At 36.0% G+C, this 13398-nt stretch overlaps 1 protein-coding gene and 1 long non-coding RNA gene across 2 annotated transcripts in view; one reads left to right on the forward strand and one right to left on the reverse strand.

The window, feature by feature from the left end:
- The window catches only part of Pde4d (phosphodiesterase 4D), a 1139603-nt gene that overhangs the window by 1001178 nt on the left and 125027 nt on the right, over positions 1-13398 (reverse strand). The window lies entirely within an intron of this gene.
- Positions 24-650, forward strand: LOC125367639. Its single transcript, XR_007214119.1, has 2 exons — positions 24-55; positions 527-650. It is a non-coding gene; the product is annotated as an uncharacterized LOC125367639 (long non-coding RNA).

A 13398-nucleotide genomic window follows, 5' to 3' on the forward strand; every position in this document is an offset into this window, starting at 1 on the left:
AACGTTTTCTAAACAAATGTTTCAAGGAAAGAATTTGGACTAGATATTAGTAGTAGTATTTTTTTTTTTTTTTTTTTTTTTGGCCAGTCCTGGGCCTTGGACTCAGGGCCTGAGCACTGTCCCTGGCTTCTTCCCGCTCAAGGCTAGCACTCTGCCACTTGAGCCACAGCGCCACTTCTGGCCGTTTTCTGTATATGTGGTGCTGGGGAATCGAACCTAGGGCCTCGTGTATCCGAGGCAGGCACTCTTGCCACTAGGCTATATCCCCAGCCCAGTAGTAGTATTTTTTTTTGTTTTTGTTTGTTTGTTTGTTTGTTTGTTTTTGGCCAGTCCTGGGGCTTGGACTCAGGGCCTGAGCACTGTCCCTGGCTTCTTCTTGCTCAAGGCTAGCACTCTGCCACTTGAGCTACAGCACCACTTCTGGCCATTTTCTGTATATGTGGTGCTGGGGAATCGAACCCAGGGCCTCATGTATACGAGGCAAACACTAGTGCCACTAGGCCATATCCCCAGCCCCCAGTAGTAGTATTTTTAATCCCAAGAATGTCATGGTCTTATATGGATACTTAGACTTAAGTGTTTCACGAATTTAAGATGAGTCTTGTAAGTTAAAAGTTCAGTCTTGAATCATGTAATGGAGCAATTATCTCCAAAAAATGCTAATGAAACTTCACAAAAACATTATGCCACACGTACTCCTTTTTCAGAAAAAAATGAGTGTGGATTTATGATAATAGAGCAAGCACCCAAACACATAGCAATTTAATTTTCCTTTATTATTCTATTTTTAATTTACTCTGGATGACTAACACATATTAGTATTCATTCTGCTGCCACCGGCACTGAGAGCTGCACTTCTTGTAAGTCTTGCCAAACTATGTAAGTAAATAATTCTTTAATATATACACCTATCCGCCCTAGAAAACTGTGAGACTTCAACTGAGTTTGGAAGTATTAAGATTTTCATATAGTTTCTATTCATCTCAGAAACCTGATCGACATAAGAGCTAAGGAAGATAAAACTTTTAAGTTTTAGAATCACAATACATGTATAAATCATCTAGCCAAGCTCTCCAGACCAGATGGCTTTTATTTCTCAGCATGGTAAGTCTCTGGATGTCTGAAAGTAAACCAGGACTTTTGGATTGTGTGGAGGAATGTTTTAAATTACTTATCAGACACACAGTTCTGGCAATAGAAGTCAGGGAGAGAAGGGATGGAGGAAATTGGGGAAGTGAGAAAGGCCTCATAATAATATTTAGACATGTTTATAAATAGTGAATCAAATGAATTATAGGATTACCTTTGACCATGTTTATTCCATTCTGGAGGAATTTGAAATCACTATGGAGCCAGCTTTTCAGCCTATGAAGAGACACTGATGTAAAGCAGATAGATATCTAGCACACAAGAGAAATGATGACCCTGAAACTAGAAACAGAATAGGAAGCTTGTTTCGGCTCCAAAGACCAAGACAACGAAAACCTAGAGTACAATTCAATATTGTTTAAAAGTCAATATACTCTGAAACAACCAATAATAGTTAAATACATAACCAGTCAAAGGGACACATATTATACTGGGCCAGCCATCCATGTTCTGCAGTCCTGCCAGGAATCTTTTTCATACTGGAATTTCATTTTGGGCTTCTAAACTATCTTAATTTTGGTAAAGAAGAAACAACAAAGTACAGAAAATATCACACCCTGCCCCAGGAAGGACAGGTGTTGGGGACATAGAATATCCTTGCACCATGATTCCCATTGATTTATAAGTTATGAGGATGCATTACACCTGATATACAGCTCCAGGCAGAATACTCTGCAGAGCTCAGAATGGCTCAATCCATATTACAACTACTTCATGACAGAATACACACACCATCCCAAATCAATGTCTCCAGAATTCTGTTTCCTCCTGGAGATTCAGACTCAAAACAAATGATAGTGACTGGGTCCCCTTTGCTTTTCCCCTGTGCTTTTCATGCACAGTATTTTACAATAAGCTAGAAGGAAGGCAAAGATGACAGTGGAGCATTTCTGCAGGAGAAGGATATTCCCATAACAAGAATCCAAGTGTATGCACCCAGCTCATGATGGAGCAATAAAGAACCTGTACCCTGGCCCCAATTGTGACAATCTCTGTCCACTGGTTAAATGCATATAGCTCTGGATACAAATGGATAGAAAGTTCATAAGCTAACTTTATAGAAGCAAGAAGAAAACTTAATCACATTGATAGTAAACGTTACTTAAGCACAAACTTTTAATTTCATCTCCAGAGTCTTTTGGAGTAAAACCTTCTATCACTCTTGTTAAATTAAAAGAATACATAAAATTTTAATAGGAAAAATGTAATTTACTTAAATCTAGTATTGAATAAATGAATATTCAAAGGAGAATAAAAAATTAAAAATGTGTGTTTAATGGTTGGTTGCTTACTTTTCTGAAAAGGGAGAGAAGAAAAAAGTCTATGCCAAAGTTACTATTGGAAGGAAATAAAAACTATCTGTACAGGATATTTTGGTTAATTATAAATGTCAGCAATAATATTAATGATATTGTAAGCACTGAGCACAATGCTCCCCAGGAAATTAGATTGGGCATTCACCCAGAAAACAAAAATAGCACACATTTTTTTATTTGGAAACATTCCTAGGGAATTGCGCACTTTTAATGACAAGAATTTATTAAACATTACTATAGGAAAGTATTTTACTGGAGAGTTCTAGATTGAACTTTTGATGTTTTGTTCAATGGTACAAATATTGAACAAACATCGAATGTAGAAATGATTAGCATAAAAATTGTAATATAAATGTACAACTTACCATTTCACTCATATCTTATTACTGGGGCTTTCATTTTTTCAGATTGACATATATAAATTTAATCTACTGGTGGCCTAGTGGTAGAGTGCTTGCCTCACATACATGAAGCCCTGCGTTCGATTCCTCAGGACCACATATACAGAAAAAGCCAGATGTGGTGCTGTGGCTCAAGTGGTAGAGTGCTAACCTTGAGCAAAAAGAAGCCAAGGACAGTGCTCAGGCCCTGAGTTCAAACCCTAGGACTGGCAAAAAATAAACTAAAACAAATTAACCTATTGATCACACAGCAATGCTACTATGTTTTCTATTAAAATATAATAAATAAAAGCAGAACTTATGGCAAGATAAAAATGCTATTCTGATATAATTAAATCTTAAGCTATTTGTTTTTTTCTCATTTGATATGAAAATATTTTTTCTTATTCTTTTATAATTTTTTCCTTACCAAAAATAAAGTTTAATTATGATTTAGATACCAGGAAGTTGACTGGACTACAGATTTTATCTAATGTGCTATTTAAATTAATCATATTACTTTTATTTGTTTGTTTGTTTAATTTTTGCCAGTCCTGGGGCTTGAACTCAGGGCCTGCGCACTGTCCCTGGCTCCTTTTTGCTCAAGGCTAGCACTCTACCTCTTGAGCCACAGCGCCATTTCTGGCTTTTTCTGTTTATGTGGTGCTGAGGAATCGAACCCAGGGCTTCATGCATGCTAGGCAAGCACTCTACCACTAAGCCATATTCTCAGCCTCCTAATCATATTACTTTTAAAAAGCTTAATTTATGGGAGATTCCTGAAACCACAGTCAGTTCCTTCATGTTTTAAAAGGGAGGCCCAAATGAAGTTGCTTAAATATTTAAGCAACCTGGTAGCGTCAAGGGAGCTTGGCTGATGGAAGAGGAAGGCCACTGTGTGTGTGTGTGTGTGTGTGTGTGTGTGTGTGTGTGTGTGTGTGTCCTAGGACTTGGATTTGGGCCCTGAGCACTGTCTCTGGCCTTTTTGTTGTTGTTCAAGGCCACTTGAGCCATAGCTCTACTTCTGGCCTTTTCTGTTTCTGTGGTGCTGAGGAATCGACCCAGGGCTTCATCCATGCAAGGCAAGTACTCTACTGCTAAGCCATATTCCCAGCCCCAAATTTCTATATGTTTTATAACAATTTTGGCTAGTGTTGCTGAGGGGAAAAAATGCTTGATAACCCAACAAGGTTGTGGGTTCTACTCTGAAACAGTAATTACTCACTAGCAACAGCAACATAATTGTTTATGTGTCCAATTTGAGACATCATAACAGATAGCATGCATTGCTCTTCTTACTTTTGACATTGTTTCCATAGAGTGAATGATCAGTACTTGAGAAAAATGTATGAACTAAAGGATGACAAACAATATAACACAAGTCATTCCTAACTTGGTATTTGTTTGTTCAGGCAGTGCCTCTAATACTTATGATGCTAGAGGTGATGTTTTTGGTAAACAGGTGGGGCTTGGGTTTGCCGAGTTCCTTTTACATATTTAAATCTTTCCTTATGACATACCTGTGTTGGATTAACATTGACTTTGCTCGTTTATATATTAATTTGTAGATTTTGAAATGCGCGTGTTAAATACCTCATAAACCTCATAAACCTCATGACCTCATAAACACTATCTGAGCTTCTGGTTTTAACTTGAGCTAGTTTTTTTATTAAATTTTATGACTTAGTCAAAGTAGCATATCCCTGAGTGAATTATGTCAAACTATATGTGGAGGAAATTTAACACTGAACATATAACAAAGAGGTAAATTTAGATTAGTCTGATTAAAATGAACTTAGGGATGTGGAAATGTAGTTTTTCTCAATTTTTTTTTTCTGTTTTTAGTCCTGTTTATTCATTTATTTGTCTTTAAGAGGGTAAGAGGGAGCACAGAAATGGAAGGACAAAGGGTGAATCGATACAGCAGTGGTACTCACTAGACACTATGTTGAAATGAACTATACAACTTGTGAGTGGGGAAGTTAAGGGGGAAAATTTGGAGAAAGCAAGCAAAGGGGTGACATGGTCCAAAAAGACATGTACTCATTACTTGACTTATGTAATTGTAACCTTTCTTTATATCAACTTTAAAATAACAATAGAAAATTTAAAAAATAAGTAAATAATAAAGTCTACACTAGGATGAAGAGGAAATTAAGTCAAGGATCATTTACCTAGGATTTTTTTTTCCATACCATCTTCAGAGCAGAGGCCATTCATGTCCACTGCAGAGCACAAGTGCAATAAGGGTTCTTAAAACTGATTCTGGACCACATTGTACAGCATTGTACAGGTATATGAAGGAGAAATGGCTCTGGGATACTTCATGCTTGGAAGAGGGCAACTTTGTTTTGAACTTGTTTTTTTCCTCCACCCAGTATCTTCAGAAGAGAGCGTGGTCACTCAGTAATCCTCCCATTTACCCTCATCATTTTCAGTGATTGGAGTTCAGGGTTGGTCTTGATCCATGGGAAGGAAACAAAAGATGATGTCATTTGAAGAGGACATCTATGAATTCATTCTGAATAATGATTTTTTAAAAAAACACACACACAACTAGGGCTTTTGAGGATCTGGCAGCCATTATACATGAGGCAAAGAATTATATATTCTTAATCTTATGTGATTTTTGATACAACACTATACATAAAGGTCTACCTCTAGTTTTAGTGAGTAGTCTGGGATTTTGCAGCTTAAATAAACAGATGAACAAAACAATTATTTGGTCACATTTGCTGACAGATCACGTCTTCGTATATTTCTAGGTTAAAGCTCTTTAACCACTTGGGATGAAGTATAGGGGCTTAAAATACAAGATGCCATTCTATTGTAATTTTAGCAGCAACACAATATTGACTTTACTTTAAAAACTGACTTTACCACCAGATGAATATGGTCAAGTACTGATCAGCTTGCTGATAATGTGGGGGGATTTGTGGTGCTTTTACTGGGGCTTGAACTCACAGCCTTTTACTCTTGATTGGCTTTTTTGGCTCAAAGCAGATGTTCCACCACTTGAGTCTGACCTCCAATTTGGGGAATTTGTTGGTTAATTGAAGGTAAGAGTCTGATGGACTTTTCAACTCAGGCTGACTCCAAACCTCAATTTTTCAGATCTCAGCTTCCTTTCTAGCTGAAACTATAGGTGTGAGCCACCAGTTCTGGCCTAAAAATGGGGTCTTAATGGCCCAGATTAGCCCAAAAACTCCACTTTGTGCTCAGCTTCACAACCACATTTCACTATGGGGATTTACACTGGAACTTAAGGTTTGCAAGAAAAGACTATACTTACTGGTAAGAAACAATACTATTGGAGAATGATACATGCCTCTATTCTATACATTCTTAATCCACCACTAGAATAGTTATTCCGCTATGCATGGTACATCCAGGGTGTCATAATGCAACCTTGAGAGGAACAGCAAGGAGTTATAGGAACAGCCCTAAGAATGACACAGTCACTCTTCAATAGCAACATATAACAGAGCTTAACCCAGATCATGGCTTGCATGTTCTTTTATCCATCTTAAATATGAGTTAAGAAACTGGCATTGTGCTTAGAGAGTCCTAGTGAGACTAGCAATCACACAAAATTATCTCTAGTTCATTCTGAGTTTCTAAAATATATTGATGAGGGAAGCCTCCCTTAACCTACTGGCACTCGCCAATGTCTCACAGTGCCATCAATAACACTAAGTCCTTTGGAAATCTCTCACCCTTTCTGAATCTATTCATACCGGATGAGAGCAATGTGCTGGCTCAGATAAGGAGAACTGGGGAAAACAAATATTTTTAATTTTTCAGCTTAATAAATACCTAATAATGCAGAAATAGATGATCTGTAATTATGTTAGTAATTAATGGGAAAATAATTGAGTTCATCAGAAATTTCTTTATAGAAAATATTGGTAGATATTACTAACTGAAATATGTACCTTAAAGATATCAGAAATGAGGTCAGGGAAAAGTATGACCTCTTATATTAGGAAAATTGCAAACTCATTGCCAACAGGAAGTGACATCTGGAATGCAAAAATAATTTCATATGTTATAAACAAACTTCAGCACACTGAACACTAGCAGTTTGCATTTATCACGTTAATGAGCAGAGCTACCTATGCAGGAATGTATGAAGCAAGCAATATTTTTGTTAATCGGTTTGCCACCCACTCAAAAAAATGTGAAACTAAAAGATCCAGTGGACATTTTTATGCCAGTATTAACTAATGTAAGCTATACGTTTTAGATTTTCCACAAAGTTATTGTAATTATAGGAGAAAAACAAATGAACATTACCCCAAATTATATATTCCTAACGAGACAAACACATTTCCTTCGACATTTATAACATCAGTGTAATTTTATATTCTCCTTTTCAGTTGGCATATGTTTTATGTTAGTTTCAGATTCTTTTAAAGTAACTAAGCTTTTTGTTTTTCAAATGGGAAAATTTTTGTTAAGAATGCAAATATTGGCTGGGTTTTTTCTTCCTTAGTCTTCTAAGAGTTGACAATTTACTTTATTGTAACCCTACTACCTCTTCATATTTCTTCTAATATATTTTTGTTCTAGATATATACCTGGTCACTAATTCAATTACTATGTCTATACCAAAAACTGTTGTCTATAACCTCAGTCTGTCATTGAGATTTTCACTTTGTAATCACCGTGACATTTCAAAAAAACACCATGTTTCAGGGAAATGGATGGACCTAGAACAAATCATGTTAAGTGAGGTAAGACAAGTTCAGAGATACAAATGACAAATGTTTTCTCTCATATGCAGAAGCTAGATCTTAAAATATACTGGGACATGATATATTACATAGAAAGCTAGACATACATACCCAGTGAGACCAAAGGAGGATACTCTTAGGAGAAGAACACAAAGGTTAAATGCTTACATGCACCAATCATAAAAAATAACATTTATTGAAATGAAAAATATGATGTTAATTCTTTATACATCAGTCCACATTCAGCAACACAATATAAGCATGGAACTGTTACCTTATTATTTTATTTCATTTTATAGAAAGATAATAACAATATCTGAACTAAATGTCCTACTTCATTGACATACATATGTATATGTATGTACATATACATATATATGTGTATATATAGATCTATCCCAAATAAACTCTGATTCCATAATATGTGAATATGACATATCAATTATTTCCTCACTCTACCAACTTGAATATTTCTATATTATATCTGGCTCTTTCCCTCCCTTCTCTAGATATCTAAGATAGGACCTCTGGTTCAATGGCTCATAAAAAATAACTATACTTTAATCATTCCAGGAGATTGTCTTTGCTAAGTTGCTCTGCTGACCTGCATACAATTTGGAATGAGCTTATCTTCTAGAAGTAAATAATCTGGATTGTATCACTGAACTTTAACAAAATACTTTATCTTTTTGCCACAGTTACTTTGTTTGGAATATGGCCAAAATAAAAGGACATATACCCATGCACAAGTATATAAGTGGGTAAGACAAACTATAAACATAAGCTTATTTGTAAGAATTTTGAAAAATTTGGCTTATATTCAATGTAAATAAGAATCTGTGATTTGAAGTAATTTTGGTTTTTGTCAGACAAAAAGGTCTGGTGAAACCCCTTTGGACCATTATATACACCTAAGAAAATGAATGACAGGAATGGGGTGGGGACGGTGGCCTGGTCTCCAGGTATACATAGTAATGGGAAGGATGGGAGTAAATAGAGGTGAGAGTATGAATATGGTTAACAGACTTTATGCATATGTGTGAAAATGAAACAATGAGGCTGTGGAGATTGGCAAGGGAAGCAATTGGGATGAGAGAATGATAGAAGGGACGAGTCTGAGCAAGGGACCTTGTATGCACATGTGCACACATCAAAATGAAGGTTTTCTCTGGGTGTCAGCGGCCCATACCTGTGATCGTAACTACTCAGGAGGCTGACATATGAGGATCACGGTTTGAAGCCAGACTACACATAAAGTCTGCAAGACTCTTTTCTGAAATTAAGCATCAAAAAAATAGAAGTGGAGTGACTCTCCACTTTTACAGGATATCCACTGTTTTGATTTTTGTTTGTTTTGGTTTTTTTTTTCCATAGCTAAAATATGGAACCAACCCAAATACCCCTCAGTAGATCAATGGATCCAGAAAATATGGTATATATATATATATATATATATATATATATATATATATATATATATATATACAATGGAATTCTATACTTCCATCAGAAAAAATGGCATTGCCCCATTCATAAGAAAATGGAAAGACTTGGAAAAATCATATTAATTGAAGTAAACCATATCCAAACAAACAGTAAGCTAGACTCAAAGGAACATAGAATCCATAGTTCCTATCATTGGTTATAATTACTATATGTCCAGGATAGTCCTAGGGGAGGATCACAATAGCTCAATAGTTATTTTTGAATGATCATATAAGATGAAGATAAGTGAAATGAACTCCAAGATATGGAAATAAGAGGTTTTTGTGTGTTGTTGTTTTTAATATACTATGTGAAATTATTTCTTATTTTATTTTGTTTTTCTTTCCTGTGCTTTATCCCCTGTTGTCACTGTATTTGATTTTGGTACCCTGGGTATTGTATATACATTTATCTGAATTAGGGAAGGGAAAGGGAACATCAAAATGATGAGACAAATGATGAAGGTCGAACCAACCCAACAGTGATATTCACAAGACAGTACATTAGAAATTAACTGTACAAGTCAGGGAGGGAGGGATGGGGGTAGAGGAAGGAATGTGGGAGAAAATGAGGAAGAGGTAACAAGTATGACAAGAAATATACTCACTACCATATCTATGTAACTGTAACCCTTCTGTACATCACCTTGACAACAAAATTAAATTAAAAAAAAAGCTAGAAGTGGAGCTGTGTCTCCACTACCCTGGAACATAACACTCACGGACAGCTTCCCAAGGCCATGAAGTCAAGATCTAGGACAGACAACCAATAAAAAGAGAGACAGAAAGAGGAAAAGGAAGGAAAGAAAGAAGGAAGGAAGGAAGAAAGGAAGGAAGGAAGGAAGGAAGGAAGGAAGGAAGGAAGGAAGGAAGGAAGGAAGGAAGGAAGGAAGGAAAGAGAGAGAGGGAGGGAGGGACAGGGTGGGGGGAAGGGAGGGAGGGAGACAGAAAAAAAGAACAATCAAGCCAGCAGGCCAAAAAAAAAAAAAAAAAAAAGAAGAAAAGGAAAGAGAAAAGAAAAAAGGGAAAATGTAAAATAAGAAGAAATGAACAAAAGTTTGTGCAAGTAACTGGTGTGAATAAAATATGGAAAAATGATATTTCAAAACTTGAGGTTTGGATGGCTTTAATATAAATTAGACTTAAAGCTACATATTTATACAGTCTCATCCAAAGAGAAGACATAAGGCGAAGGGTATGCGGAAGCTTGGGACAGAAGCTAAAACAGAACATTTAGGTAGTCCTAGACCTCAGTAGCTATGGAGCTGACTATAGCAGTTAATCATAACCAGGAACACTTTCTGAGTAGAAAATAATAATCTATGAACACATAAAATAGTCATCATTTTACATAAAGAAACACCATTTTACATCTGAGCAGTGATATGAACTGTCATTAAAATAATTACACCACTTTTTAGCTTTTTGTCAATTTTTTAAAGTATATCATTCACTGATTGCTTTAGGACAAATATATTTCAAAACAAACATTAAATAAGAGCTGACTGGATTGCATACAAGGCATAGATGCCCTAAAAGGAGAGGTGGTGGGTTTGAATGATTCCATGTGGGAGTTAATGTCAAGGTAACAGTTGAGCAAGAAATGTACTCACTGCCTTACACATGAAACTGTAACCCCTCTATGCTTCACTTTGACAATAAAGAAAAAAAAGAATTTCAGGTCCTTATAAAGGAAACTGGCCATTGTCTCACAGAGAGAGAACCACTGGGCAAGAACACAGGGACCAGGAGCCATATTTTCAAAGAACCTAAAATAGGCAGGAAAATGTTCTGTTGGTTTTGTGAATATCTCAACTCTTAAGGTCATCTCAATGTCAAAAGACTCTTGATATGGAAAAGAAAGAAAAGGGATTAAACACATTATGGTTTTTCAAGATAAATGTACTGCTTTTCATTCTATGTAGCATTTGTGATTTTTACTTTGAAACATTCTATAAGCATTTAAATTTGACTATAAAATAAAAATTGGCTAAGGAAAGCCTAATATTAAACAGTGTCCCCACAACAAAGTAAAACCATATTACTATTTTTTATTTGAATGATTAAAACATAAAATTAGGCAAGGGGATGGGGCATAGTGGTAGAACATTTGCCTAGCATGCACAAAGCTGTGAGTTCACACTTAGCTGCACTAAATAAAAGCAAATATAACATAAAAGCAACAGGAGTAAAAGGAAAAAAATATAAAACTAAAATATTGTTGTTCAATACTCCATTAAAAGTGGTCACATTTTCAAAATCCATGGCATGTAATGTGTTTGTGAAAAAAACCCTGAACATTATGTTGAACGATAGAATGAAATTATTGGGTCTTAATGGCCCTAGTCTCTTTTTAAGACAATAAAATGCATGCTATAGCTTTTAGTTTGATTTCCGGTTATTTTGGTTTAGTTTTATGAATATAATCAATTTAGTGTCTGTATTCTCTGTTAGCCAAAACTGTGTAATCACTTAGGAGGCCTGCAGAAATTTTCTTGCAACTTTCAGTTCTGAGTTACTGTACTGAAAGTGTATTAAGATCTCTTCCTAGTTCATTCACATTCTGCCCATAGGTAATTCTTTCCTGGCTTTCCAAACTTTCAAGTTTCTGACCTATCCTCATATTTAGTTGACAAGCTAATACTTATATATTTGAAAACATAATAGGGAAAATAGAAAAATAATTTTCCTGTATTTCCTCTACTAAAATTACTTGTAAACATACCTGCTCTCTAACTAGCCCCAAAAAATCATTCCATTTATTACCCACTCTCCTTCATCACTGGTTTTGCACTCAGGATTTCTCTCATCAGCATTAAACTCTAAGATAATGTATCCATGTTTGTGTCAGTTGCTACCTATTCCATTTCTCTGAATAAATTCTTTAGAGAAAATTCCTCAAAGGAGTTGTCCAAACACATGCTCCTTGCTGAATCCTGTTTTCCCATTCATTCTCAAACACCCTGCATTCATGCTTACATGTCCCAGAACTCAGCAGCTCTTGTGGAGGTTGTAGAAGGCCTCTGCTGTGCTAAGCCTATCAATTGATTCTCAGTTGCCACTAACTCTAGGTAATCAGCAGCACTGAGAGGTAATAACTCACTCCTTGTTCAAACACTGTCTTCATTGACTTCCAATACTCCCCCTCACTTTAGGATAGCTTCCTTCCTCCCCAACTAATTTTTCTCAATATTTTTCTGCTTCCTTCTTATATTCCAAAGTCAAAATATTGGATTGGCTTGACTAGTGTATCTATAGTTATCTCATGTGCTTTAAAATAATCTGTGTCTAGATTAGAATTATAACCCAGACCTAAAATCGAGACCCATATAATTAACTGATCACTAACCCTTTCCATTGTGATGTCTGAATATATACATATATATATATACCAATGTAACATGGAAGTCTTGGCACCCTAATTCCCCTCATCTCAGAAAACAGCCACTCTGCCTGTGCAGTTTCTTCAATTAACATTCCTATTATCATCTTTGATTCCTCGCTTTCTTTCAATTTTTTTTAATTTTTCTCCTTTATTGTCAAAGTGAAGTACAGAGTGGTTACAGTTTCATATGTAAGGCAATGAGTAAATTTCTTGTTCAACTTGTTACCTCCTCCCTCATTTCCCCCCCTCCCACCTTTCTTTTTCCCCCCGATGAGTTGTACAGTTGGTTTACACCAAATGGTTTTGTAAGTATTGTTTTTGGTATCATTTGTCTTTTTACCCTTTGTCTCTCAATTTTGATATTCCTTTTCCATTGCCTAGTTCTAATACATGTATGTACAGTATCCAGCATACTCAGATGAGATACAGTGATAGTGGGGGTACAACCACAGGAAGGGATTATAAAAGACACAAAAAAGGTATGGTTTCACATGGTATGTTGAAAATAATTACAACAATGATATAACACTTGTTTCCACAGATGAGTTGAGCAGAAAATATTGTCAATTCTACCTTTAAATGCATCCAGATCTCACCTTTCTTATTATAAGCACAGCTATTTCCCTGGTAGAGTTGTCCTCACTTACTGGCTGAAATAATGCACTTGTTTTCAGCCATAGATGCTATGGCTACTTTGCCCAGCTCTCCCTTACTAGGCAAGTACCTTCATCTTCCAGGTGTGGTTAAGTACTGGCTAACAATTACAAGAGGAGCTTTCCACAGAATTATTGTCCAGTCTATGATCTCCTTCCCTCAGAAAGCTAATAGCCAATTGTCTTACTGGTATAAGGACATAATAAATGTCAAGCTCTCCTTTCTCAGGGACTGGGGATTCTGTACTACTATTGATATATTCAAGTTCCCCCTGTGATGAGGCTGAGCCTTGGT

The sequence above is a fragment of the Perognathus longimembris genome, chromosome 19 (assembly GCF_023159225.1).
Source record: "Perognathus longimembris pacificus isolate PPM17 chromosome 19, ASM2315922v1, whole genome shotgun sequence".
In the NCBI taxonomy this organism is placed as follows: Eukaryota; Metazoa; Chordata; class Mammalia; order Rodentia; family Heteromyidae; genus Perognathus; species Perognathus longimembris.